We start from the raw sequence: 26,845 nt of genomic DNA on the forward strand, positions 1-26,845 counted from the left end.
GGGAATCTAACGGAAGCGTCCAAATGTGACTATTATCCAGCAATCCAAAAAGAAGGAGAAAAAGAACACCCCCCCCCCAAAAAAAAAATCCCAAGAACTAAGAAAAAGTTGGTAGACGTCGTCACAGGAAGTCCTGGCCTATTTGTTTTATTTCGCTCATTTCCCACCTAAATGGTCTGGCACAGAGGCAGCCTCAGTTTGCACATCCCCAAACTGGGCTTCCAGATTTGTTTTTCCCAGTGGAATTTATTTTCCTATAGAAACAGTGTTACATTTGGCGGTTGGTATCTCAGGCAAGCCGGTAAGACATTTTGGCATCCAGGGGCACCTGGGTGGCTCAGTCAGTTGAGTGTCTGCCTCTCGATTTTGGCTCAGGTCATGATCTCATGGTTCATGGGTTTGAGGCCCGCGTGGGGCTCTGTGCTGACAGCGTGGAGCCTGCTTAGGATTCTCTCTCTCTCTCTCTCTCTCTCTCTCTCTCTTTCCCTGCCCCTCCCCTACTCACGTGCTCTCTTTCTCGGTCTCTCTCAAAAAATAAACATTAAAACAAGTTTTTTAAAAGGAAAGAAATTTTGCAACCCATATGTGGTTAAAACACTTCGTGTTTGCAATGAAAAGTATAGAAAACAAAAATGCAGCAACATTGGCAGTTCAGACAGGAAAACGGTAGAAACGAGGAAAATAATGAAAAATGCAAAACATCCACCATGCCGTAAGTAAATTATACCTCGAATATTTGAACATGGAAGTTATTTCTATTTTTCATGGTAAACAGTGCTACCAATTGATACAGCCCTGTATCTACTTTTGTACTCTTTTCAATTGTTTTTAAACGTTTATTTGTTATTGAAAGACAGAGAGAGACAGAGCGTGAGCAGGGGAGGGGCAGAGAGAGAGGGAGACACAGCATCAGAAGCAGGTTCCCAGGGTCCGAGCTGTCAGCACAGAGCCCGACGCGGGGCTCGAACTCACAAACCGCGAGATCATGACCTGAGCCGAAGTCGGACGCTTAATTGACTGAGCCACCCGGGCGCCCCAACTTTTGTACTTTTTTCAAATTATTTTCCTTTTGATTTTGTAATTAAACATGTATGCAGACAACACAGGAAATCCTGATGACACATTCTTCTCAAAGCAATTGCATGGCAAAAAAAAAAAAAAAAAAAAAAATCGCAAAGTCAAAAAACAAATGACCAACAAGGAAATACATTTGACAAATAAGAAGTAATATCCACAGCATCCAAAAACCCCTAAAAATTAATAAGAAAAACATTTTTCAATCTCAATGAGAAATAGTCAAAGGATATGAGTAGACCATCTTGAGAAGAGGAAATATTAGTGATCCATAAACATAGGTAATACCCAGAGAAAGGAAAACTCAAATAATAGTCAGATACTAATTTCATCTGATACCTGTGTTCAAAAATAAGAGAGGGACGCCTGGGTGGCTCAGTTAAGTGTCCGACTCTTCATTTCAGCTCAGGTCATGATCTCTGAACAGAGATCTTTCTGTCTCTCCCCCACTCATGCTGTCTCTGTCTCTCTCAAGATAAATAAATAAACTAAAAAAAAAAAAAGAAGAAGAAGAGAAAGCAATGTCCCCTCCCCCCCCCCCCGAAGTGCTGGCAAGGATTAGGGGAGAGAGCTTCCCCACTTTGTTCATGGGAACAGGAATGACTACAACCATTTCGGGAGGCCATCTGGCAGGACCTACTGAAACTCTATGGTATCGATACCCATTTTAATATCAGTATCCATGAAAGTATTAAAATACACCTACCCTTTGGCTGAGCAGTCTCCCTTCCCGGAAACCATACTATAAAAGGAGGATGACTCTGGCCACACTTTTTGCCAACAAAGAAGTAGGATAAAAGGCAATTTGCAGACAAATGTATTCAGTACGAGTCCAGTTTTGTAAAGCATACAATGGTTTTTGTAAAACATCACCTCGAATATATAAGAACTTGGTGAAAAGTGTGGCCGTTGGCCTTGGAGGGGGGTGGGAGCTTAACTCGAAGAACCCAAGCCTCGATGACGCTGATTATGACGATTTTATTGTGCACAAAGATCACTTTGTGATTGAATTCTTCTAAGGAGCTGATTAGTGTGGATGTGCACGGTGTGCAGGTTACAGGGCCCAGAGGCTTCACGGTCACCCCCAAAGGGGCACATGTGGACAGATGTGCAGGGAGACCACTGACTGCCAGTTTGCAGAAGGGCCGTGGGGTGTGGGCTGGCACCGCCTCCCTGGCTAGGAGACCTGTTGTCCTACATCCAGGGCCCTGTTCCTGTCCCTCTTCTCCCAGAGTCCCCTGGGAGTTGTCCCTGCTGGGTCCTTTCCAGGGTTTAAGGCTCTGCAAAGGCCACGAGAGGCTCCAGGGGACCCTCCCTCCAGGGGCTTCGGGCACACCAGGTAGGGAGCTGATGCCTCCGCGTCTCTCCTCATCACCTCCTGTCCTGTTTCCCCGACCCGCTCTACCGGGATCTGCTGTCGTATCCAGGGCTGGGCCCAGCCCCGACAGGATGAAGACGGAGTCTGGGCACCAAAGTCCTCACCCTACTCGAAATCCGAAAGCCTGGAAGCTGGGGGGGAGGGCCCACGTTCCTCCATCACGGGCGGACACGGCAGGTGCAGGAAGCAGCAGGGACGGGGCACGGTGAACACAGTCGTTGCAGTGAAGACAGGAGTTTGCTTCTTTTTTGTCTGTTTATTATTTTTGCATTTTTATTTACGTTTTCTTTATTTTTATCTCATTGCAACGTCAGTACAGGTAACCTACATTGTGATATTAGTTTCTGGTGTACTGACAGTGATGGAACACTTTCTTTTCTTTTCTTTTCTTTTTTTAACACTTATTTGTTATTAAGAGACAGAGCGTCAACAGGGGAGGGGTGGAGAGAGACAGAGACACAGAATCGGAAGCGGGCTCCAGGCTCTGAGCTGTCAGCACAGAGGTCCATGCGGGGCTCGAACTCACAGACCTCGAGATCATGAGCTGAGCCGAGGTCAGACACTCAACGGACTGAGCCACCCAGGCGCCCCTGATGGAACACTTTCCTATGTGGCCCTGTGCTCATCTCACACGCTCTCCTTAATCCCCATCATGCATTTCCCCTCCCCCCCCCCCACCTCAGTTTGTTCTCTGCAGTGAAGAGTCTGTTTCTTGGTTCGTTCTTCTCTTCTTTCTGCCCCCTGCCCCCCACCTGCTTCGCTCATTTGTAAGGAGTCAGCTTCTTGCTCTCTTTCTCATTCCCGCTTGGCAGGTGGAGCCCCGGCCACCCGCATGGCTCCGCTGAGCGCAGGAGGGACGCCTGGGTGGCAGTCACTGGAAGCACAATATTCTGGGGTGACATTGGTGACCGAAATTAATTCCCCAGCCTGGGCACTTAAAACTCATGATGCACATCTAAACGAGAGACTCCTGCAGCCTCTGACCTTGAAGTGAAAACCCCAGAACAGCTAGAATGACTCACCCTTCAGAGTCTCCAGCCTGGAAGCAAACAGTGAGGGGCCTTTGAAAGACCCTGAAAGTATCTTTAAATAAAAATGTCTCCTTCTCTGTGTGTCAGCTGTGTGGCTCATCAGCCACTTTTCCTGGAGCTGTGGGGCTGCGGACAGTGGTCCCCCTGACCAGCCACCTCCATCACGCTCCATGAAGAGCTCACAAGGACAGACCCCAGGCTGAATGAGTGACAAGCGGGACTCTCCTTCTAAAGGCAGGTCACATCCTCTGGAATGAGACCGTACCACTGAGTTCGAGTTCAGCCACAACCGTGATGCTCTGGGCCTTGGTTTTGTCGACTGAAAATGGGCCCAGTAAGCGTGCTTCCATGAGTCACCTCCTGCGAAGCACTCAGCCCCAAAGCGTTCCAGGAGCCATTCTTGTTTCTTCACCAGGAGCATACTTTGCCCGCTCATTCGCGCCCACAGGTACCGGATGTGTGTGGCTAGGACGCCTTGTCATTGCAGGATGTTCCATGGACAGCATCGTGCTCAAGCTAGGCAGCCTGACAGGGCAGGCAGGGAGGTGACCCCCCGCATCGTGGTTTCAGGATATGGCGGTCTGGGGGGAATGCGGTCAAGGTGATGACCGTGGAGGAGGTGGCTCACACCGAGATATTATATGGATATGCTTTTGTCCTTCTGCAAACGCTAATACCACAAACGTGTCCACCTTTGGATACAACTTGTGTTCAGTTGGCATGACTCACAAGCCCTACAATCTTCTTCCTCCTCCTCCTCTTCCTCTTCGGTGTTGCCTCTGTCTTAGGTCATCAGTAGCCTTATGCCCTCTGCCACCGAACCTCTTTCTGTGGCTCTGATGATCTGCCTGCAATAATGTGTAACACAATCGGATGAATGGTGTTCCTAACTGTAAAATCAACAGGTTCTTTTACGTTAAAAAAATTATACAAATTCTTGAACCTGTGTGGGTGTTGTTTCCAGGCACTTTTCTCGATAAAGAACTAATGAGATGAATGGAAATTGATAGAAAGTAAGTAATCGATGGAATAAATACTGGTTTTACTATAACCCAAGTTCCTTTATTAAGAACAAGAAAAAAAGCGGTAGAATAACGTTCAAAAGTAAAATATTAGTAAAGGAATGCATGATATTTGGTTGGATCCCAGATTTAGAAAAATACAAGAACAAAAAGCAAGAGCAGCAAACCCCAACCCCGAAGGACATTATCAGCACAAATAGAAAAATGTGACTACGGACCATCTTTTTAGGTAATGGCATTATTTCAGGGTTAACTTTCCTGAGTGTGGCAATTAATTGATTTTTTTATTTAGGAGACAGATGCTAAAGTATTCGGTGGTGAAGTGTCATGATGTCTGCAATTAACTCTCAGATTGTCCATCAGAAAAAGTACTTATGTGAGCGTATGTGCGAGAGCGTGTGTGTGAATGTGCGTGTGTGTGTGTGTGTGTAATTTTTGCCTGCGGACATAGGCATGTGTGTGTCACATACCGATGGATCTGGAACAAGCACGGAAAAACATTAGCAATTGGTTAATCTAGGTGAAGGATACGTAGACATTCATCTGATTATTTTTGCAACTTTTCTGTAGGTTGAATATTTCATAATAAAAGGCTGAAGAGAGGCTAAGGAATTTTTTAAATGGCGTGGTAAGAGTATATTTCCATTTAAAAAAGGCCACGTCTCTAACCTTTCAAAATCAACTGGTGGGTAAACATCACTTTGTATATTTGAATTCCTTTGTTTCCAGTGGAATATTTTCCCCTTCTTTTCAAAATATGGGTCCCAGTTTACTAAACTGGATATATTTTGTGCTTGGATTTAAAGTGTACCGTCCCCTAGTGCTTTTGTATAAACTTATTTGCGAATGAAATCTTAACTTTGGGGATTAAACCTCAGCATGTCCGACTCAGACCCTTGGGCATCTCAAGGACAAATTCTGGTAAGTCCCCTTCTGAGGAGCCAATGTGCTCCCACAGCCCAGGAGGACTTCCAATATTCTACGCACATGCTGAGGGGCACCCAGCGACGACACGTTTTGGCCTCATAGACAACACTGGGCCACGGGGACTGTGGAAAAGGATCTCTGGTCCTGGTACAAACACAGGTTAAGAAGACTTCTCCCTTCCACGTGCATCACTTAGGATTCTTTGCCACACGTGACGGAAACCGTGGTCAAAACTGGAGTAAGCAAGGACAGGAAAGGAATGGCTCCATTGCTGCAAAAGAGGAGGAGGACAGGCAGGTTCCATTGCTCACAGCACAAGGACTCCCTGTGGTTCTGCCTTCCCTGGAGCTCCATTCCCAGGTCCTTGGCCAAGCATACCAATATGGCGGCCCAGGCCTTGGGGATCCATGGAGGAGCCTGAAGAGCTGTTTCCCAGGGGTTCTGGGAGAGGCCGCCCTGGGTCCCAGGGCATCACGTGCCCACCTCTGATCCATGAGGGAGGAGGCTGTTGAATAAAAAACACAGCCGTGAAAATGCCCTGAGCAGATGAAACCACTTTGGTCATACAAACAAAGCTTAATTTAGATTATTTTGCAAGACTGGACCTGGGTCAGTCCTTTGCTTGCGCCTCTGGAAGTCACAAGCAAAACTTGAACTGTTTCCCAAGGTTGGTATGAGGTAACCACTGACCAATTCCCTATGACTTAAGAAAATTCTAGCATTAGGACCAAACCCTGGAAGAACACACAGCCACTGCCTTCTCACCATATGAGCTGCTTTATAAGAATCCACCCCCGAGCCTCACGCTACCTTCCGGTTTGAGTGCTCCCGGTTTGCAAACTTCCTTTTTGGTGTGTGCATGATAAACTTTTACTGATTGCTACCACGGTGATTCACTGGTTTTACTTCTGTTATTTCTGAACCTTTGACAAAGTGAACGCTCTCGCTCCCGGATGCTGTGTTCGCTGGAGGAAACGAACGCACACAGTCACCCACTCCACCATCCAGTGTGCTGAGGTCAGGACCCGGCGGTCCCCAAGTGTCGGCCAGCAGAAGTGGGGTGCATGACGTTGGAGTCCCGTGCCTCCCCAGAAATCATCCAGATGACTTAATGGAACATACGACCTGGGATAGAGAAGGAAGGGAGTTCAAGGAGGAAAAAGAAACATCTTACTGTTCTTTCTCATCTGAAACATTGTCAATCTGCAATAATCCAGATGCCCTCTGGGTGGATAGAGGACCCTCTTTGTTGAAGAGCCTCATCTGGCTTAGAGTTGGAACAGGAGATCTTCTGTTGGAACCTCTTTCAGTGTGGACACATTGCAATAGAAATTCACTAACATTTCTGGTGTCCCACCCTGATCCCTACCTCCTGTGTCCTCCAGGAGCTCCTGATGGATGCTGTCTGGCTGGAACAATAAGTTTCTGGCATGGAAAAGTCTAAGCAGGGGCCCAGGGATGACTGTCCTCAACTCTGTCAACTGCATTCCCTGAGAGAGCCCAGCAGTATGCTGGCTGCACTTGGGATGCAGGGAAGGGGGCTTGGGGGGTGTCCAAGGTCAGTTCCTCCCAAGTCCACCCTGAGACTAGGGTCTGAGTCCAAGGAATGTACTAGGCGCTGTTCCCAGCAAGCCCTGATAAGGAGCACAAGTAAGACAGAAGAGAAGCAAGCCAACGTGGGGTGTTTTACTGAAGTCATTGCCATGGACAGTGCTGGATCAACCCCGTTGGTCTTGAGATGGGTGGAAAGTGGACAACACACCTTGGCCTTGTCCCACCAGAGGGTCAAAGGGTCCAGGACCTTAATTTACCAACTTCTGTAGGTTCATGAGTTCAAGGTTATGCCTGGGGTCTTCAACTCCCTGCCACTTTGCATCAATCCTATGTGGGGGTCAGGCCCATAGGGTCCTCAGATGGACTGGTGTGGATGCTTCTGTAAGAACCCACCAGGGCACATGGCTTCGGTGACTGCCCGGGAGTAGGGAGGGCTGACTCGGCTGCAGGAGATGTCTTGTTAGGTGCTTGTCGGAAATAGTCTAACAGTCCCCCCACGAAGGGCTCATGCCCCAGGGCTGCCTTTCAGGTCCCCTGAGGGGGCAGGAACACCTGCTCCCACAGTGTCAGATGTCACGTAATTCACAAGGAGCCAAATGAGATTAGAAACTGTAGGAGAGGGCAGGACGCAGGGCTACCGAGTACTGTAGCCACCTGGCCGTCTCAGCGGGGACATGGCGACCCTGCCCAGCGTTGGTCCCGAAGAGGTTCAGCCCACACATGGCGGAGAGATCGAACGGCCAAGCTGAGTGAAATCTTGAACATGTTCGCTTTCCTGCTCGACGGGGTTGCTGAGGTAGCAGCCACAAGGGGAAAGAGGTGCTAAAGGCAATACGTTCTTATACAATCGGGCACCAAACCCAGTCTGGTAAAAGAACTTGGGGCCAAGAAGAAGGAGGTCTGGGTGTCTCTCTACTTACCGTCAAAGTACACAGAGCAGAATACTAGAGCCCTCTAGACAGACAACTGAGTTTAAAGCTCACCATGGATCTTTGGGCAAAGGATATTCATCTTCTCTGAGCTTCTATTTTCTCATGTGAAAACTCAGGATGGCACAGCTTATTTTGCAGATTTGTCCTGGGGGTTACACGGGATGGCGCGAGGCACTCACGTTACGGGGACTCGGTCGCGGAGGTATCGGCTGGCTCGGCCCTGCTGTCACTAGACGGGCGCCTCGTCACAGGTTTTATAACCGCGTTACATGTCAATGACCCTGTTATTTCTGTAAGAAGGCCAGGGGAGAGGAAGAACAAAGAGGAAAAAATAGACACTCACAAGGGAAGAAACTTAAATCCCCCAGGGAGACAGTCGACTCTGGGCAAGCTATTAATACAGGAAAGCTCTCAACGTATGTGGAGCGTGTCCATTTTCTTGGCGTGAATTCAATTTGGTGTCCTCTCTAGTGGAATGCTAAGTGGACGGGGTGGGAGAGGCATAGAAAGGCCAAGAAAAAGCTTTTATGGATGAACCCCTTCCCACTTACCCAGAAAGACCTGAGGAATCGTCAGGGCCTGAATCAACAAGCCAGCTCAGCAGCTCCCCACGTGAACATCTTTGGCTGCGGCCACAAAAATCTTGACTTTGTGCTCAAAATAGAGCACTGATTCAGAAGGCTTCCTGATAAGAGACCAAAACGAAACAGTAAATTGTACTGTCACAAAAGACAAGGGAGGGTTTTAAAGCTCTATTTTGGGGGCCCCTTCTCTCTTCCCTCTGCAGGCTGAAGTCATTATCTGCAGTGTGGGCCTGGGGGCTCCCAGCCCGCGTTCCGGCGGTTCTAGGGGGGACGGGAGCTTACTCACGTGGTGGGAAAGACTGATTGCTTGGTGTGCTTGTTGCTCATGAGGGCTCAGTGGCTGAAGACCTTTATTGTTGCCATGTAAGACCTTCAGTCATTAGGCAAGCTGCGGGCTCTGGAATAATCTATTTCGGGACACTTGATACAGAATGGCGTTATGCGACAGCCCCACTGTCATGCCCAGAAATTGGAATTTGGAGGCGAAAGCAATGAGCCGGTAGTAAGTTTCCTTGAAAACTAGCCTTTGTTGATATGACACAAAGGCTTCGCCTTTACGAACAGCACAGTAGAGAAGTCTGCCTCTTGCCACATATCCCTGCGGGTCTGTTTCTGTCACAGTGGGATGGAGCTGACTGTCCTGCAGCCTTAGAATGTGCCCAGAGACAAGATCCCCAGGCCACCTTCCCCATGGGGTGCTTGTCAAATACAGCCATGCCGATGTGGCACCCGGGTGGCTCGGTCAGTTAAGCATCTGACTTCGGCTCAGGCCATGATCTCAAGGTTCACAAATTCGAGCCCCTCGTCGGGCTCTGGGCTGACAGCGCAGAGCCTGGAACCTGCTTGGGTTTCTGTGTCTCCCTGTCTCTCTCTGCTCCTCCCCTGCTCTCGCTCTGTCTCTCTGGCTCAATAATAAAATAAACATTAAATTTTTTTTTTAATACAGCCATGCCCACATAATCAGGCCATTTCGTGTTCCCAGCACATTTTTAAAACTTTTTCATCTTGACGTCATTTCACATGTGCAAAAATTTGTAAGAGAAGTAAAAATGCCCCCCCCCCACAAATGCCCTCCACCCAGATTCCCTGGATGTTAGCATTTCACCACACCTGCCTTACTATCTGCTGTAGATGCAGAGCATTTCTCCTGGGCCATTTGAGACCGAGGTGTAGCTACCGTCCCCTCTATTCTGAAATGTTCCCGTGTGTCCTGCCTGGAGGCATTCTTTTACACAAGTACACACACACGCAATGACAAAACCAGAAACTTGACACAGACGTACTAATTTCATAGAATATCCAGGCCTTCTTCAAATGTCACCAGTTGTCCCAGCAATGTCCTTTAGAGGAAAGGACAAAGGAATCTTGGTCCAGGATCACACACTGCATCCAGTTGCTGGTTCTCTTCGGGCCCCTTTAATCCGGAACAGCCCCGCAGGTTGTCACGAGATCAATATGTTTAAGGAATACAAGCCGGTTACTTTGGAAAATGTCTCTCCCTTTGGACCGAAGGAATGAATTACCCAGAACGTCGACTTCTGGCAACGATCAGAGTAACGATGGATTCGGATCGTCATCGGCGGACGCCAGAACGTGCAGGTGACGGTTTGACAGACTTAGCACGTTCACGCTGGCCGCGAGCACCACCCCAAGAGCCAGCACTCCTGGGTTACAAGGGGAGGAAGACCAACGTCAGGGCGGGGAAGCCTGGCCCGCCCGCCTGAACTAGGCCACTAGGGAATCGGGGATGCGCTGACTTCAGGCACCTGCTGATGCGACGGGCTGAGAAAACAGGGCACTTGACTTCGGTCGGGTTCCCGCCCGGAATGCAGAACCTGGATGTGTTCGTGACCACCCAGGTGAGCGCAGCAGAGTGTGAGCCCGGCGTGAGGCCACGTAGGGCTGCGGGCCCTTCCCGGATGAGAGGCGCTCTCGCCCTGCGACCCCACTCACCCCGCGAGCTGGGCAGAACCCACTGGAGCTCCAGGCTCAAGAGGGGCCTTCCCCGGCTCCCCCTGCCCGCATGGGGCCCCCTTCCTCTAAACTCAGGAGGAACTCACCGGCCCACCTATTTCCCAACAATCCTCGGCTTGGACTCCTTGTTTCATATCCTCCTTTTCCCACGGCGTCCTGGAGACCATGAAACGCTTACGGTTTAATTAGCACCGTCAGGGCCAGCGTCATCCTTGACCCTGACTCAGCTTCCCCCGTGGAGCTGCGCGCCTCCCCCCCACATCCTTCCTTCTGTTTTCTCTCCACTGTGTTAAGAAAGAGCGTGCTCTGTTGGCTGAGTGTTAAGTGTTTCTCCCGAGCGAGCCATTGCTCAGGTACTGACTGCTCGCTCCCTCCTCGCCGGCAGCTCCGACCCCTGGCTCAGCCTGGTGGGGATGCTTGGGGTCATGGTGGGGGGGGGGGGGCTCATTTCACAGAGCAGGGGGCGCTACTGGGCTCAGGGGAGGGCGGATGATGGTCCCAGCCCTCCTGGAATATACTCGGGGAGGGGAGCAAGCTGGAGGTTAGCAGGCAGAGGGAGGTGAAAAGTTACTTGGGGTGTGGGCATGCAGGGTGCCGTGGAGCCCCCCACGGAGATGCCCTGGGGGCAGCTGGCTGTTTGCACCTAGAGCTCAGAAGGGAGACCGGGCGGGGGACGGAGGGTGAGGGAGAGCGCTGCTGGTGGACGTCACGCGGGAGCAGGTGCAGGATGAGAAGAGCCCTCCCAGGAAGACGAGGTCCTGCAGAAACTGTCCCTGTAAGGACGATCGACACCTCATTCCCTTTCTGTGTTGTCTTCCACGGGGCTTTCCAGCCATGACCAAAGGGACATGGGGCTTGAGTTGAGCTGAGAGCTCGTAACGTGACCTCCTGAGTTCAGCTACGACGTTCAAGAGCCCCAACTTAGTTTTGACAGCTCCTTCCCCTGCGTCTGGTTGACTGCTGCTCCTTACTCACGTTCAGAGAATCCAGGACGGACGTTGTGGTCACGTGGAGTCTGGGAGACGGAAATAGGACTCTCCGGCTCCCTCACCTGCTCCTCTCCGTTCCCCGTCGTCGCCAGGCCCACGTCTGGTCCACCCGCCACGCACCAGCCACAAAAAAATACGCAGACACAGGCCGTCAGTGCCTCATGTCAGAGGTCTGAGGGCGGGCACGGTCCCCCCCCCCGCCCCCGGTCTTCTTCTTTGTCGTTTATGTCACCTCCCCCCCCCACCCCTTACTAGTCCCCGTTAGCCAACGGGCCGTTTTAGGGTGGTCCGGCAGGAATATAAACATCCAGAGAATTTTCTGCAACAACAAGAAGAGATAATATGTCTGAAGCCAGCAGGCTAGTTGTGTTTAGGAAAATCACCATGGGATTTAAGATGAGGCCTTGATGTAATGCAATTGGTGGTTTATGAAAATTCCTTCAGACGAACCTCGGCCTTATAAACACGACCACATTCCTTGCTGGTGAATAACAGGCAGGGCCCAGTGGGATCATTTTTAAGTGTTCCATTTCAGCCTTTCACTTTCTACCTTTTATGGGGGGAGGGGGGCCGGGGGGGTGAAGGGGACTTCACAGCCACTGCTTTCTGTGGATGCCGTTTAAGGCTATAAGTAATAAAAGGGAAAATCCAGAAATAATTTGGGAAATTAGTCATCTGTCTTCACACTGTGCTCAGTTACAGGGTGGTGTTCCATGTAATGTCCTTATGGATCTGAAAAAAAAAAAAAAGTGGGAGTCTGGAAAGGTTAATAATCACTTGTGTAAGGGTCAGAAAGGTCCAGATTCATGTCCAGAAACAAGAGGGGGGGGGGGGTATGTTCCCATTTGTGCAACTGTCAGAATAATTCCCATGGTGGAAAATTATGTTCTGGGAACTGGGAAAACATCTTGACTTTCTGTACGGTTACTAGTTTTATGATGCTAAATGCCAATAATGATGCTGTACTAGATGATGTTTAATGTGGCTTATTTAAAAACAGGAACACACAATCTATTAAAAGCATTTCCCAGTGCACACCTACACAAACATTGCTAATATCCACTAATAAGTGCCTCTCTGATTTTTTCAAAGTGTCTAAAGGAGAATTAAAACGGGAAAAAAGTAGTCTCCAAATGTTTCTTATTTCTTTGTCAACTGCTATCATGATCAGTTTAAGACAGTGATTTTTCTCTTTGATGTTCTGTTAGAAGGTACCTCTTTTTTAAAAAAGTTTTTAATCTTTATTTTTGAGAAGGGCGGGGGGCAGAGAGAGAGGGAGACACAGAATCCGAAGCAGGCTCCAGGGTCCGAGCTGTCAGCACAGAGCCTGATGTGGGGCTCGAACCTATGAACCGTGAGATCATGACCTGAGCCAAAGTTGGACGCTTAACCGACTGAGCCACCCGGGCGCCCCTAGAATGTTCCTCTCAAAATAATAGGGGCTCTGGGAGGATGGGATGGGAGACCTGCCTCAGAAAAGAAAAGACGGAAAGTCTTTGGAGTCCTAAGGAATCGGCATGGTCAGCCCTGGAGAAACCTCGGGCTTAGTTAACAGGCCACGTCAGATTTTCCTGCAAACCTCCCAGCCTCTGACGCCGTGTTCCTTAGGCAGTCAAATAGCATTTGGCATCGATGGAAAGTTCTTTTTGTCTGAGGACAGGAGCTCAGAGAGAGTCGTGCAGTTGGACCAAAGGGGTTCCTGAGATTTTAAAGATTTTAAAGAGTAGGGAGCGGCTACTGCACGGACAGATACCCGGGCTGCAGAAACACATCTGTGTCGGTAGGGTGCTTCTGGTCACAAGGTAGGGAACACTCAAAAGCAGTTTAAACCAGTTGAAGAAGCTCACGCTTGTGCGTGCTCATAAATCACCAAGGCTCGGGGCGCCTGGGTGGCTCAGTCGGTTAAGCGTCCGACTTCGGCTCAGGTCACGATCTCGCGGTCCGTGAGTTCGAGCCCCGCGTCGGGCTCTGGGCTGACGGCTCAGAGCCTGGAGCCTGCTTCCGATTCTGTGTCTCCCTCTCTCTCTGCCCCTCCCCTGTTCATGCTCTGTCTCTCTCTGACTCAAAAAAAAAAAAAAAAAAAAAAAATCACCAAGGCTCTGGTTAAAACGCAGACGCCCGCCCAGCAGGTCTGAGTGGGCCCCGGATCCCAAATTTCTAAAGAGTTCCAGATGGTGTGGCCACCTGCCGGCCTACGGGCCACCCTCAGAGTAGCGACAGGTTAAAATCCAAAATCCCAATTGTCTTGTACCCCGAGAGGTCTGGAGACTGGACGTTCCCGGGGTGGTTTCCAGGCTTCGTGCCGAGCCCAGACCCACCTCATCTCCCCCTCCCACCACCCTCCGCGGGGGTTTCTCCCTTCTCCGTGGCAAGTGTCACATCCACACAGAGCACCTTTATTGTTGTCAGAGACCAGTTTTCCCTTCTTCTGCCTCCAGCTGCCTTCCCCGTGGCCATGATCGCATGACACCCACATCCTACCTTCAAGAGAGGCTGGAAAAGCGTCTCCTCGGCATGGGCACCTGTACGTGGAAGGCAGCCTCTGGCAGCAGAGCAGTGGGCATAGGAGGGGTCGCAGTTGGGTCCCGGACACGCAAGAAGGAAAATCAAAGTCACGTAAAGCATATTCGAGGGGTTTTCTAAATTCTCAAGTTGGTCAACATACAGTGGTAGTTTTGGCTTCAGGAGTAGAACTCGGGGATCTGTCACTTATGTGTGACACCCGTGCTCATCCCAACAAGTGCCCTCCTTAGTGCCCGTCCCCCATGTACCCCGCCCCCACCAACCCTCAGTTTATTCTCTGCACTTAAGAGTCTCTTACGGTTTGGCTCCCTCTCTGTTTTTATCTTATTTTTGAGATTAAAAAAATTTTTTTTTTCTAAACCTTTATTCATTTTTGAGAGACAGAGACGGAGCGTGAGTGGGGGAGGGGCAGAGAGAGAGGGAGACCCGGAATCCGAAGCAGGCTCCAGGCTCCGAGCCGTCAGCCCAGAGCCCGACACGGGGCTTGAACTCACAAACCGTGAGATCGTGACCTGAGCCGAAGTTAGACGCTTAACTGACTGAGCCACCCAGGCGCCCCCTTTTTTTTTTCAGATTTTTAAGAACAGGTGTGCTTTTACCTAGGCAACTGTATTATATATAATGTTACCTAGCAGTTGGAGATGGGCTGCTAACATATTCTCTCTGATAACCACCAGCGTGTGGTTGAATCTCTTGAGATCTGTCACTCTCTTCTGCACCAAGAAATGATGCTACCCTCCTCTCTAAATGCGATTAGAGTAAGTCGATTTTCTAGTAAATTATCTAGCTAACATTTTACTTGAAAGAGGGGCACATTTGGGGGAATGTGCCACTCTTGAAATATTGGACTGGCAAAGTGACAGCAAATATTCCAACTCCTCACAATAATAGTAGGGTTTTCCTATGGGATATCCTATATATATCCTATCCTATATTTAGGACACTTAGGTCAGATTCCACGAAAACTCAAGTTCGTCCTGTGTTACTAACTGTTACATAAAGAGGATGAAGACCATTAATTAACATTAAAATAATTCCACAATTTTGGCACAGGTCTAACCTGTGAACAAAGACATAAAGCAGGAAGAATTTGGTGCCGCAGAAAAATGGAGTTAATTTTTCTATAACAGCAAATGTGAATTTCTTTCTTGCGGTTTCACCTCTCACTTGGTTAGGTCTTCATAGAAGAACTTTCGATCTGTGATCTCATTTTACCCTTATTTAAAAAAAAATCTTATTTTTGCTTCTTTCTACAAAATTATTAACCACATTTCCCCGACTACAGAAGCTAATCTCCTTTGCCTAAAGTCAGTTAACCAGGAAGGAGAGATCCCAAAGTCTCCCGTCCTGGAACCTAAGTTATTTACAGCCAACCACCAAGAACTCCTAACTAATGATAACATCTTCCTCTCTATTTAAAATTTCTCTCTATTAGAGGATTTGCAGATCCTCCACACAATAATTTTCTACAGCCAGATCTATGCTATGGCGTTTTTAAAAAAAATTTTTTTTAATGTCTATTTATTTTTGAGAGAGAGACAGAGAGCGAGCAGGGGAAGGACAGAGAGAGAGAGGGAGACACAGATTCCGAAGCAGGCTCCAGGCTCTGAGCCATCAGCACAGAGCCCAATGCAGGGCTCGAAACCACGAACCGCGAGATCATGACCTGAGCCGAAGTCGGATGCTCAACCGACTGAGCCACCCAGGCACCCTGATGCTGTGGCACATTTGATAGTATATTGTATTAGTAACAAATATTCTCCACATGCCAGTATGTAAGAGTAAGTAACATCTACTTTTTACATGGGAAAAGCAGTATGATTTGGAGATATGTATCATGAAACAGAGTCCATTTGAAAAGAATTTTATCAAGCTCATCGCACCCAAGAAAGAATAGCTAGAAGCAGATTCTGTTCGGAGAGCAGGTGACATTTCCTGGGAAAAATTGCGTCATCACCTCTAATTCTGCTCTCTAGAGATAACCGTTATCAACATTTGCTATGTACATCCTTCTGGTTTTTTCCTATGCATGATTTTGTATATATGGCCATTTCTCTTTCCATAAAAGTGGTGTTAAACTGTATATACTGCTTTGTACCCTGTATATTTCACGTAGAGGTACACCGTTAACATTTTCCATGTCAATAAATTTTCTTCTATGGCTTAAAAAAAATCTTATTTTTTCTTACGGTAGACTTGCGTAAGTATACCTGTCAGGAGCAAACAGCAGCCAGAGCGACTCTACAATATTATTTCCTAAAGAAAAACAATTACATGATGATATTTTTGTAGTTGAAGGCATGGTGTCCTTTAAGGTATTATTTTGGGGGACCGCGTATTATTCAAACGGTACTGAAATCGCTGGAAATAGGTTGAGTTTCTCTTTGGCGAGTCCATTGGTACCGTTTTGTGGCCAATGTCTAGAACCGCAATCACGAAACCAAAATGGTTTCATTTCGTTTGCAAATGCTTTGCAAAATAAAATGATATTTGTCCTAACTTTTGAAAGTGTCTACGAAATAAAATAACAGAGCGTGTATTAGTTTTCCGGCTTTATTGAAGCATCAGCCGTAAATAAAAGTGTATGTTTTAGAGGTGTGCAATGTGCTGATTTGATGGTGCCCCTTCTTCCAACCTCTGACCATCCTCCGACCTCTTTTCCCACCGAACCCTTTGGAACCACGTTTCCTCAGGCATCCTCTGCTTCCAGGACCAGCTGGTCAACGCACATGTGTGGGCCTCCTGCCCCTCCTTCTAGGCTTCTGCTTTGACCTCAGGGATGGGGCTCAGGAGCCCATGGGCCACTTCTTCCTCCATTTGGCCAAAGAAAAGCTCAGGGCACCGGGCATCTCTTGAAGATGCAAAACCAGCATGGCAGCCGTGCCCTCTTCCAGGATGCACCAAAGTGGTCCCAGGATGAGTGGAGAAAACCCTTGGACGCCAGGGAAGCTGCCACGGCCCTAGAGAAAACTGAACCAGACCCCTTTGGATCTGCACACCCAGGGGTCTGCCCGCACAGACCCCCACGTCTGTGGCTTCAGAGCACTGCTTTCTGGATAAGGAGGTGAAACTCATCAAGAAGACGGGCGCCACCTGACTCACCTCCATGGGCTGGTGGCCCCCAGGCTGGGCTGGTGGAGTATCTCTTGGAAAGGCTCAGCCTTGAGCATATGTAGGAGCCTCTGATCCTTGAAGTCCCCTCTGGCATCCCCCTGGTGTCAAGGCTCCTTGACACCTCTCTCTGTAGCCACTGGCAGCTTTTCAACCACCCCGGAGTCCTCTCCCAAGCTGTGGACCAAATGAAACAATAAAGCTTTTTCCAGTAAAAAAAAAAAAAAAAAAAAGAAGACAAAAAGCCGCTTATAAGTGGGTCCGTGCAGTTCAAACCCATGTTGTTCAAAGGTCAACCGTACTTATTTCCAATTGGACCACTTGCCTATTGGTGGAAAAATTAAGGCAGAGACTCAAAATTCACTTTATAACACAATTAAGCTCTGAGACCCTGATAATGATGGAAGGTTTGGCATAGAGAATAACGGCTTTCATAGGTGATGTCTCCATCATAACTGCAGGCCGAGCTATCCCGAAGAGCCCAAGAGAGGCCCACGGGATTGCCGATGGGGGATGCCATTTCCATGAGCGCGTTGTCGGCACTTTCCATCAAAGCATGATTCTTCAGGCTAATAAACCGGTAAATAATGTCCTAACGAAAGTTCTCCTAAAGACAGAAAGAGATCGTGAAGGTGAAGAAAACCCCGAAGCTTCTAACTGTACGAAATTATACCTAATCGTCTGCTGAGGGCTTCATAAAATTCACGCCTAAGCTTTCTGTTTACTATTTTTAACTGCACATTACCTGAAACACATTTCATTAACTGGTCTCTTCTCTTCTAGCTGATCGCGTTAAGTAGCCCGGGTGCAGGTGTTTAATGGCTGGTTCAGACCATTTTGCTGTTTACCAGGAGCATTTAACGTCTGAGTGAGTCTTCTCAAGGCTCTCCTGCGCTCTCTTCCCCCGTGCGCACCAACGCCCCCCAGTTAATCCCCCCCGGCGCTCAGAAGCAGCCATCCACCATGTCGCTTTCTTCCCATGCTCACCTGTTTCCCTCTTCCGAGCCCAATTACCAGCTCTCCAAGAGACTCAAAGGGCCCTTGTATAGTGACAGCACTTCAGCCTCGGGGAGAAATGACAGCCGACCTCCTAATAGAACCAGAAGAGAAAAACCGCACGGAGCAAATTGCAAGGACTTTCTCACAGTATCACCTGGGCTTCTGAGCACCTGCTCCGGGGGGGGGGGGGGGGGGAGCACAGTGCCAGCTCAATAGCCACGCCCCCGATAAGCCACGTGTCCGTTGTCCACTGCTGTCCACTGCCGTATCTGGTGACTTAATGATCAACAGCCACTGAGTGGTTCTTGCTCCTGCAATCTGGGCAGGGCTGGCTGGGGACAGCTTTTCCCTCCTCTGCATTACATGGTGGGGGGACAGCTTGAGTGGGGGCCGGACGACCCGCTTCCAAGATGGCCTGTGGGTGCCGGCTGTCGGCTGAGAGTTCTGCCACGGCTGTCTGTCCACCTCAGCCCTCCTCTGGCGGCCTCCCCTGTGGCTGTAGGGTGGGCTTCTCGCAGCACAGTGGTCTTGGGGTATACGACTACGGACTTCCCTCAGAGCCCCACGTGAAGCTGCCGGGATTTTTTAAGCCTTAGGCTTGGCAAAGCACCACTACCCTCTCTTGGTTAAGGTGAATCACAAGGGCACCAGATTCCCCAGGGGAAGCTACATAATGGTATAAATACCAGGAGGTGTGACGGTTTCAGACTACCACACCATCTGAATCACCAAGAAAAGGTGATTCAGGCCCATAGGCTACCGGAAAAGGCAGGTTTATGTGTATTATAATTGGATATTTTTTCAACCAAAATACATTAAAATTTTCTTTAATGTTTATTTAGTTTTGAGAGAGATACATGAAGTGTGAGCGGAGGAGGGGCAGAGAGAGAGGGAGACATGGAATCGGAAGCAGGCTCCAGGCTCCGAGCCGTCAGCACAGAGCCCCGGGGGGGGGGGGGGGGCTCGAACTCACGAACCGTGAGATCATGACCTGAGCCGAAGTCAGACGCTCAACCAGCTAAGCCACCCAGGCACCCCCCAAATGCTTCCATTATTAAATAGAATTTACTGTTTCGGGGGCCACATTTTCAGGACCTTTGTGGCTGAATGGAATAACTCCGCTCTTACTGACTCTGGACATGAGACATCGCTGTATGCTTCACCCTATGTGTACAGTTTGAGATTTGTACCTTTTGGTTGATTGGCAAATGAGCACAAGTTTCAGTGGAGAGGACCCCCGGCTTGGCCCACCCAGTATCAGTGCCAGGCACGGCCTCGGTGGACAGCAGAGAAGGCTAGTGCGCCAACTACCGGAAGGAAGGAGGCCCCAGCACTTACTTCATGTGCCAAGCTCGATAATGCAGGTGTTGTTGGGAAAGGCCAATCGGACCAAACTGAGGGTTGCAAGGCAATAACAGAGGAAGGTGGGGCACCTGGGCGGCTCAGTCGGTTAAGCGTCTGACTTCAGCTCAGGTCCTGATCTCACCGTTCGTGAGTTCAAGCCCCACATCGGGCTCTGTGCTGACAGCTCGGAGCCTGGGGCCTGCTTCGGATCCTGTGCCTCCCTCTCTCTCTGCCCCTCCCCCACTCACATTCTGTCTCTCTCTCTCGAAAATAAACATTAAAAAAAATTTTTTTAAATAAAAGAGGAAGGAGACAAAGTGGGCAGCCGAGTAGAAGCAGCTGAGTGTTGCTCTGCAGGATAAGAGAAAAAAGAAAGCGATGGACCTTCTTGTCACATCGAAAGAGCTACACTACCTTTCCTTGAAGGAAGGGTTTGAGCTTCACGCAAGAAGGCTGATAAGAATTCTTGTGTAAGGGCGCTGAAGCTGTATGTTGAAGGAAAGGCCTGGGCGATTTATTGCCCTGTGTCCCCAAAGGGGATGCCCCCCACCCCTCACTGAATGACACACTAAGGAGTCAGACGGTGGTGTATTTCACCTGTGAGTATCTTGGGCCTCCGAGAGAATTTGTGCTTTCCAAAATTTTCGGGCCCTTTTTTCCTAGGATGCTTAGTGGACATTACATTATGGGCGCCATATTTTTGCCTCCTCCAGTTCCACTAATTCCATGGGCCAAACTGGCAAACGTAGCTGGGCGAAGATTTCGTACTGTTTCCAGGTTTGAAGCCCTGACCAAGTGGATAAACTTCTACTGTATATATGTTAAAATGTTAGGGTAGCCAGGAAAGTTCCCTCGCTTACAGGGAGACTGAGCCAGAGGTGGAGAATGTTTGAAATAGGGACCGTCACCGGGAAGTCCACGCGAGGGGAGCACCTCCAGGGGTCGGCCTAGGAGGGATGAATATAAAGAAACAAATCACGGAAGAAGCACGGGAGTGAATTAATTTTGGGGGGTGTGGGATGTGGGGAGGCAGAATCGCCACCTTAGGCGTCCTTCTCTGTAGGGCTGGATCCTTTTGCTCGCCTTCTCCTGATGTAGCCACGAGTCTCTTGTGGATGAGGACCAGTAGGCAGAGAAGCTTCTGGAAGGACTGGCTCTGCTAAGGACCGGCTAAACCTTGACTGATACGTCCTTCAAAAATACAAACAACATCTTAGAGATGATTTACCTTCAGCAGAACTGCATTACAAGAAGCACTAAAGAAATTCTCCAACCTGAGGAGAAATGTCACGACAACAATCCAAAAATGATTTCCTCCAGAAAATAGAGCAGAGGAAACACTCTGGGAAGAGGGAATGACTTCATTTTATGAGGTCAAATAACCTTGATACAAAACTAAACAAAGGCATTGCAAGAAAATTACCGACATCAACATCCCTCATGAGCACAGACATAAAAATCCTTCACAAGAATATCAGCACACCAGACCCGGACGTTTATAAACAGGATGACACATTTTGACTATGTAGGGTTATCTCAGAAACTTAAAGGTGGTTTAATGTTTTTTTGTTTGTTTGTTTAAATCAGTCTGTGTATTTTACCACATTAATAGGGAGAAAGCAAAAAACAATATAATCAATCTCAGTAGCTGCAGAGGAAGCATTTAGCAACATTCAACAGTCATTGGTGGTGAAAACTCTTCGCAAACAGGGAATCTGTCAAAGTTGAGTTGTAGAAGGAGGGAAACCAAACCTATACCATAGCAGATGTAACGTTTCTGGAATTCGCAATTTACCTAAGCGTGAAGCAGGTTGGGGGGAGGCCTGACAGAGTCCCAGAGCCTGTGACCCCGGGACATCTGAGTTTCCCAGCAATCTTGAGGCAGACCATGGCTTTCATGTATAAGCTCACAGGCCCACAACCCTCCGGAGGGATTTCCAGCCTGTTCCCAGAACATGCTCGGCTAATGTTTGTAGAACTCGTGGAAGTTCAGTGTGAGGAGGATGGCTATGATTAGAAACCGGAACCTTTGAGGTCGAGGTAGCAGAGTGATTTAACCCAGGCAAGAGTTGAGGAGTGGCCTCATAAGTGGCCTTTCACCGTGGGAGAGGAGCCCAAAGGGGACACTCTGAAGACGAATGGGCTGAAAGGGCACAAGGGGTTGGGTAGTACTTCTACAAATGGTAAGTGTCCCCTGGAACCCTGGTTCAAGAGCCACATGCCCCGTCCCACTGGGCACATCCGCATTTTGAGGTGAGACAATGGCTCCTGTTGGATGGTTGTTACCAGCTAAGTCTAAGAAGCATCGATGTGAAGATACGCCAAAAAATACTTACGGCCGCAAGGCTCTCAGAAAGTCTTTAGAACAGCTACGTACATTTAGTTATTCTACTGTTGCTTACACTATTTGTCTTTGATTTTGATAAATACCCTTTTGAAGGACAATTTCCACTCATTCTTAGTGTCCTGAAGTGTTCCTTAAAAAAAAATCAGGGGCACCTGGGTGGCTCAGTCGGTTGAGCCTATGACTCTTGATTTCGGCTCAGATCATGATCTCACAACTCCTGAGTTCAAGTCCCACATTGGGCTCTGTGCTGTTGGAGGGGAGCCTGCTTGGGATTCCCTCTCTCTCTCTCTCTCTCTTTCCCTGTGCCTCTCTCCCCTGCTCACACACACTCTCTCTCTCTAAAATAAAAAGCAAAATGGGCACCTGGGCAGCTCAGTTGGTTAAACATCCAACTTTGGCTCAGGTCACGATCTCACAGTTTGTGAGTTCAAGCCCCACGTCAGGCTCTTGTGCTGACAGCTCAGAGCTTGGAACCCACTTTGGATTCTGTGTCTCCCTTTCTCTCTGCTCCTCCCCTGCTCATGCTCTGTCTCTCTCTCTCTCTCTCTCAAAAATAAATAAACATCAAAAAAATTATAAATAAATAAAATAAAAAACAAAACAAAATACTTAAAAAAATCAGGATGTTGAATTTTGCAAAATTCTCTTGGTTTCCATAGATATGATCATATTTTTTAAAAATTTTGTGATAAATTAATACAATAAATTCATTTGTAGAAATTACCAAGGCTGAACCATCCTAAAATACATTTGCTTTAAAAAAAAAAAATCTTCTTTTTTTCTTAAATGTGTATTTATTTTTTTTTTTAGAGAGTGAGAGAGATACCATGAGCAGGGGAGGGGCAGAGAGAGAGGGAGAGAGAATCCCAACTCAGGGCTCTATCTCACGAACCATGAGATCCTGACCTGAGCTGAAATCAAGAGCCTGACGCTTAACCAACCGGGCCACCCAGGAGCCCCCAAATACACTCACTTGATGGTGGTTTGGTATATTTTTAATAAATAATACATATTTAAGATCTTTGCACCCCTGGCCATAAAGTTGGATCATCTGATGGTTAATTTCCTGTGCTATCCTTCTTAGGTTCTATAATCGGAGTTACGGAAGCTACAGTGGACGCAAAAACCCCCAAACTGTTCTCTGCACAAACATAAGAAAAATCCGAGTAATAGGTTTTTCTAGAACACGTGCCTCAACCGTGTGGGAGCTGGTGTGGGACCCTTCCCGTCTCTCTGCTTCCGGGTCTGTCCGAGTTCGTCTCCGGGTTCGGGAACTGTGACAGCCGATGGCCGAGAGGAGGGCGGTGGCTTGGCCGGCAACTCCTTCTTATCACCCAGGAGCCCTGAGGCAGTATTTCTACCCACAGACCTCAGGAGCTAAAAGATGACATCCACCACCCGATTGCTTTCATTAAGGCAAAACAAATAAATTCTCCCCTTTTATTAATCATAGCTGAGCACACAAAACTCAGTAGCAGCAGACACGATAACTCACAGCAGTAAACGCAGATAAAAACAGCGTCAGGCTGGCGAGGTCCCAGGCTCGTGAAAAGAAACAGGCCATTTCAGTGAGCCTCTGTGGCCTTATTATTTGTAAATGTTTGGTTTCTATTAAGCTGCGGGAAGCATCGCAAATAACTCACAGAAGGGTTCAGATCACCATCGTGGCACTGTGAAAAGTCGAAAGCCGCCACGTCGGGGAGATTTGGCAATTCTGTTCTTTTAAAAACATGACCTACGCGTGAGGGAGCCCGTCGGCTTCGCAGGGGAACACCCTCCACTTCCAGCAGGATCGACACTGCTTTGGACCACCGTGGCTACTTGAATAAGTGACGTTTGCACAGGCTGGGTTTGCGAGGTGCAGCTACAGGTGCCCGACGGGGTCCCCTCGTCCCACGCGGCTCCAGCTGTTGGCTGGTCACCCCTTCGCTGTTCCCACGGACTCCACGAGCAAACCATACCCCTCCCCACAGACCCTGACTCGTGCAGCGCTGACCATCTCCTGCGGCAGGAAAGCTCGGTCCACCGCCTCTGACTGAACCGCCAATACCCCTCAGCTACTGTGATGATGGTCACGACCGGCATGACGGCAGGTGTTTCTAGAGGCGCAGTTTTGAAATTGGGCAGAGTTTAAGGGGGGAAAAGTGTACATCCTTACTCCCTCCTCCTCTGAAGCTGAGCCTTCCCCAGGGCCAGCCATCCATCCCCCTGATTGCTTAGTTGGAAGGACTCAACTGCATTGCTCACAACGAGATTTCCAAAGACGGGAAAGGCAAGTTTACATGAATGTTTTTACAGCTATGTTGTGTTAACTGGAGCCTCCAGGGTGATGGCCATTATTGTGAGCAGTGGGTCCCAAAGCAAGCAGTCAGCTCTGTCTACCCAGACACTGCTGTGTCTATCCCCGAAATGCTCACCTCAGAAAGAGAGTATTTTAGGGGCGCCCGGGTGGCTCAGTCGGTTGAGCGTCCGACTTCGGCTCAGGTCACGATCTTGCGGTTCGTGGGTTCGAGCCCTGCGTCGGGCTCTGTGCTGATGGCTCAGAGCCTGGAGCCTGCTTCCGATTCTGTGTCTCCCTCTCTCTCTGCCCCACTCGAGCTCTGACTCTCTCTCTCAAAAATAAACAAACATTAGAAAGAGTATTTTGGCAGAAGCGTCCTTGAATGTGATCTCTCCCGGGTGGGCCGCAGGGGCCATTCTCGCCCCCCTCCCTGAGCACTCCATGGAGGATGGAACGTCCAGTGTGCGGAGTCCCTGATGAAACATGCCAGGATCCCTGACACAACCAATAAGGGGTTGTGCCTTTGCCGTGCCATGGATTCCTCTGCCATCAAGCCCTCCTTCTGGACAGAGCTGGGCCACTTCCCTGCCCTACAGCGACCCTTAGCCTAACATGGGGGAAGGAGACGACTGTTCCTCTGAAACCAGGCTCTTTCTATAACCACACAAGGGTCCCCCCTCCGAACTTGCAAAGGGCGGCAGAATGAACAAGCCACAGTTTACCCCACGCGGAGGGGGACACTCAGCCTTTCCGGTGAAGTTGGCCAGGAGGGTGGGGTGACTCGGCCCAGCTCCTGGCACGTCCCTCTTGGGAGGGGAGATCGGCCAGCTCACCTGGCAGGCACGTGACCTGCTTTCTCTCTTCCCCTTCAGACCCCTTTTAATGTTTCTGCGTGTTCACCCCAGAGCTGGATGTGCTTCCCCCCTTGCCTCCTGGGACAATGAGTCAGTCGGCGTTAAGGTCATTTACCCACCCTCCGGTATGAGGGTCTCCACGCCCCAGGCGCACGCGCCCCTAAATGAAGCTATGGGACAGCCTGGCAGAAGGTGGCGGGGGGGGGGGGGGGCAGCCAGCCGGTGCCTAAGAGGAGAAGAACAAGGGAGCGTGGAAACACCCCCAGCCCCCAGCGCTGTGAGGGGAGGTGCGGCAGGATGCAGGGATGGCGGGGAGGACACACCCCAGGTCTTCACTGGCCGGAGAACAGGGCCTTCGGGGCGCACCTGCCTGTGGCTCCCAAAAGCTCAGGTGAAACTCGGCATCCTCTCTGGCGAGCTTTCTAGACCAGCATCTCTCATGCCCTGTGGGAATCCTACGAGGCTCTTCCTCCTCCAGGTGGGTTTTGAATCAGCAGAGCTGGGGGGCGGAGGGCTGAGACTCTGTATTTCTAACAGCCTCCCCATTCCTCCCCCCCCAGGCAGACCAAAGGAGCTGACCCTTGGCCGCTCTCAGAGAACAGTAACACAAACCCAACATGGTCCCACTGGCAAAGCCCCGGGCGGGGGAAAGGAGCAAGGCCCAGACAACGTCAGGTCGTTCTGCTGAGTTAGGAAGGTCACGTGAAAGGAACAACACGGACGGGCCTCTTCTGGAGGCAGAAATCTCAGCAACAATCTGCAGTGCGGCCTCAGGACGCTGGGCTCGTGGAACCTTCCGGTGTGGGCTCTGCCCACCTCGAAGGACCAGGAACAAATCAGTCCGCGGGTCAGCATCTGGGCTTTCTGCCTCATTAGTATCTGTTCTTGCCTTCCTTTCCTTCCTTCTGCTTTCTTCGGGTTGATTTCTGTGTTACTTTCCTAATTGACTTTTTCCTTCTTTCCTCGTATAGTACAGTTGAACAACGCAGGGGTCAGGGGCACAGACATCCGTGCTCTGTTGAACATCCGCATATAATTTGGCTACTGTTCACTCCTATGCGGATCCTGAGAAACTTAACAGAAACCCATGGGGGAGGGGAAGGAAAAAAAAGAGGTTAGAGTGGGAGAGAGCCAAAGCATAAGAGACTCTTAAAAACTGAGAACAAACTGAGGGTTGATGGGGGGGTGGGAGGGAGGGGAGGGTAGGTGATGGGTATTGAGGAGGGCACCTGTTGGGATGAGCACTGGGTGTTGTATGGAAACCAATTTGACAATAAACTTCATATATTGAAAAAAAAAAAAGAAAATATAACTGTTGACGCCCCCGAGCAGGACTACTGATAGCCCAGCGTGGGCCGGAAGCCTTCCCGATCATATAACCCCCCGATTAACACTTATTTTGTAGGTTATATGTATCATACGCTATATTCTTACAATAAAGTGAGCTGGAGGGGGAAAATGTTATTAAAGAAACCATAAGGAAGAGAAAATACGTTTATAGGACTGCACTGTATTTATCAAAAAAATCCATATACAAGTGGACCCACACGATTCAAACCACGTTGTTTGAGGATTAACTCCATACTCGTTTGAGACTAACATTTTTTTTCTCTTAAGTTCAATTAAAAATGCTTTGAACTGCCATTATAATTTCTCATCGGACCTATTGATTATTTAGAAGTATAATTGTCATTTCAAATATACAGGAAGTTTTTTAGCCTTCCCTTTGTGACAGATTTCTAGCATAATGGGACTGCGATCAGAGAACACGCTCTGTAATTACACAATTCTTGAAAATGCAGGGAGACTCATTTTAAGGTCAGCACGTGGGCAATTTTTGTGACTGTTCCGCGTGTGCTTACAAATATTGTATATTCTGGAACGGCTGGATACGGCGTTTTGCTGTATTCTAATGATCTTA

The 26,845-nt window shown here is 49.0% G+C and overlaps 2 long non-coding RNA genes across 8 annotated transcripts; both read right to left on the reverse strand.

The window, feature by feature from the left end:
* Positions 1-1,976: 1,976 nt before the first annotated feature.
* Positions 1,977-12,035, reverse strand: LOC106984746 (uncharacterized). Of its 6 annotated transcripts, XR_008291322.1 has the most exons (6): positions 11,452-12,035; positions 9,786-10,166; positions 8,470-8,603; positions 7,970-8,208; positions 6,356-6,557; positions 1,977-4,331 (listed from the first exon to the last, which is right to left on the reverse strand). It is a non-coding gene; the product is annotated as an uncharacterized LOC106984746 (long non-coding RNA). The 6 variants fall into 6 exon arrangements; XR_003414615.2 differs by having other exon boundaries at positions 1,978-4,331; positions 6,198-6,557; positions 9,786-12,035; XR_008291320.1 differs by lacking the exon at positions 9,786-10,166 and having other exon boundaries at positions 1,980-4,331.
* A 2,836-nt stretch (positions 12,036-14,871) lies between these two features.
* LOC106984744 (uncharacterized) lies at positions 14,872-24,657 on the reverse strand. 2 transcript variants are annotated; one of them, XR_008291324.1, is made up of 6 exons: positions 24,395-24,657; positions 23,285-24,087; positions 20,485-20,633; positions 20,303-20,389; positions 18,087-18,189; positions 14,872-17,706 (listed from the first exon to the last, which is right to left on the reverse strand). It is a non-coding gene; the product is annotated as an uncharacterized LOC106984744 (long non-coding RNA). The 2 variants fall into 2 exon arrangements; XR_008291325.1 differs by lacking the exon at positions 23,285-24,087 and having other exon boundaries at positions 24,207-24,657.
* Positions 24,658-26,845: the final 2,188 nt, after the last annotated feature.

This window comes from Acinonyx jubatus, chromosome D4, assembly GCF_027475565.1.
Source record: "Acinonyx jubatus isolate Ajub_Pintada_27869175 chromosome D4, VMU_Ajub_asm_v1.0, whole genome shotgun sequence".
In the NCBI taxonomy this organism is placed as follows: domain Eukaryota; kingdom Metazoa; phylum Chordata; class Mammalia; order Carnivora; family Felidae; genus Acinonyx; species Acinonyx jubatus.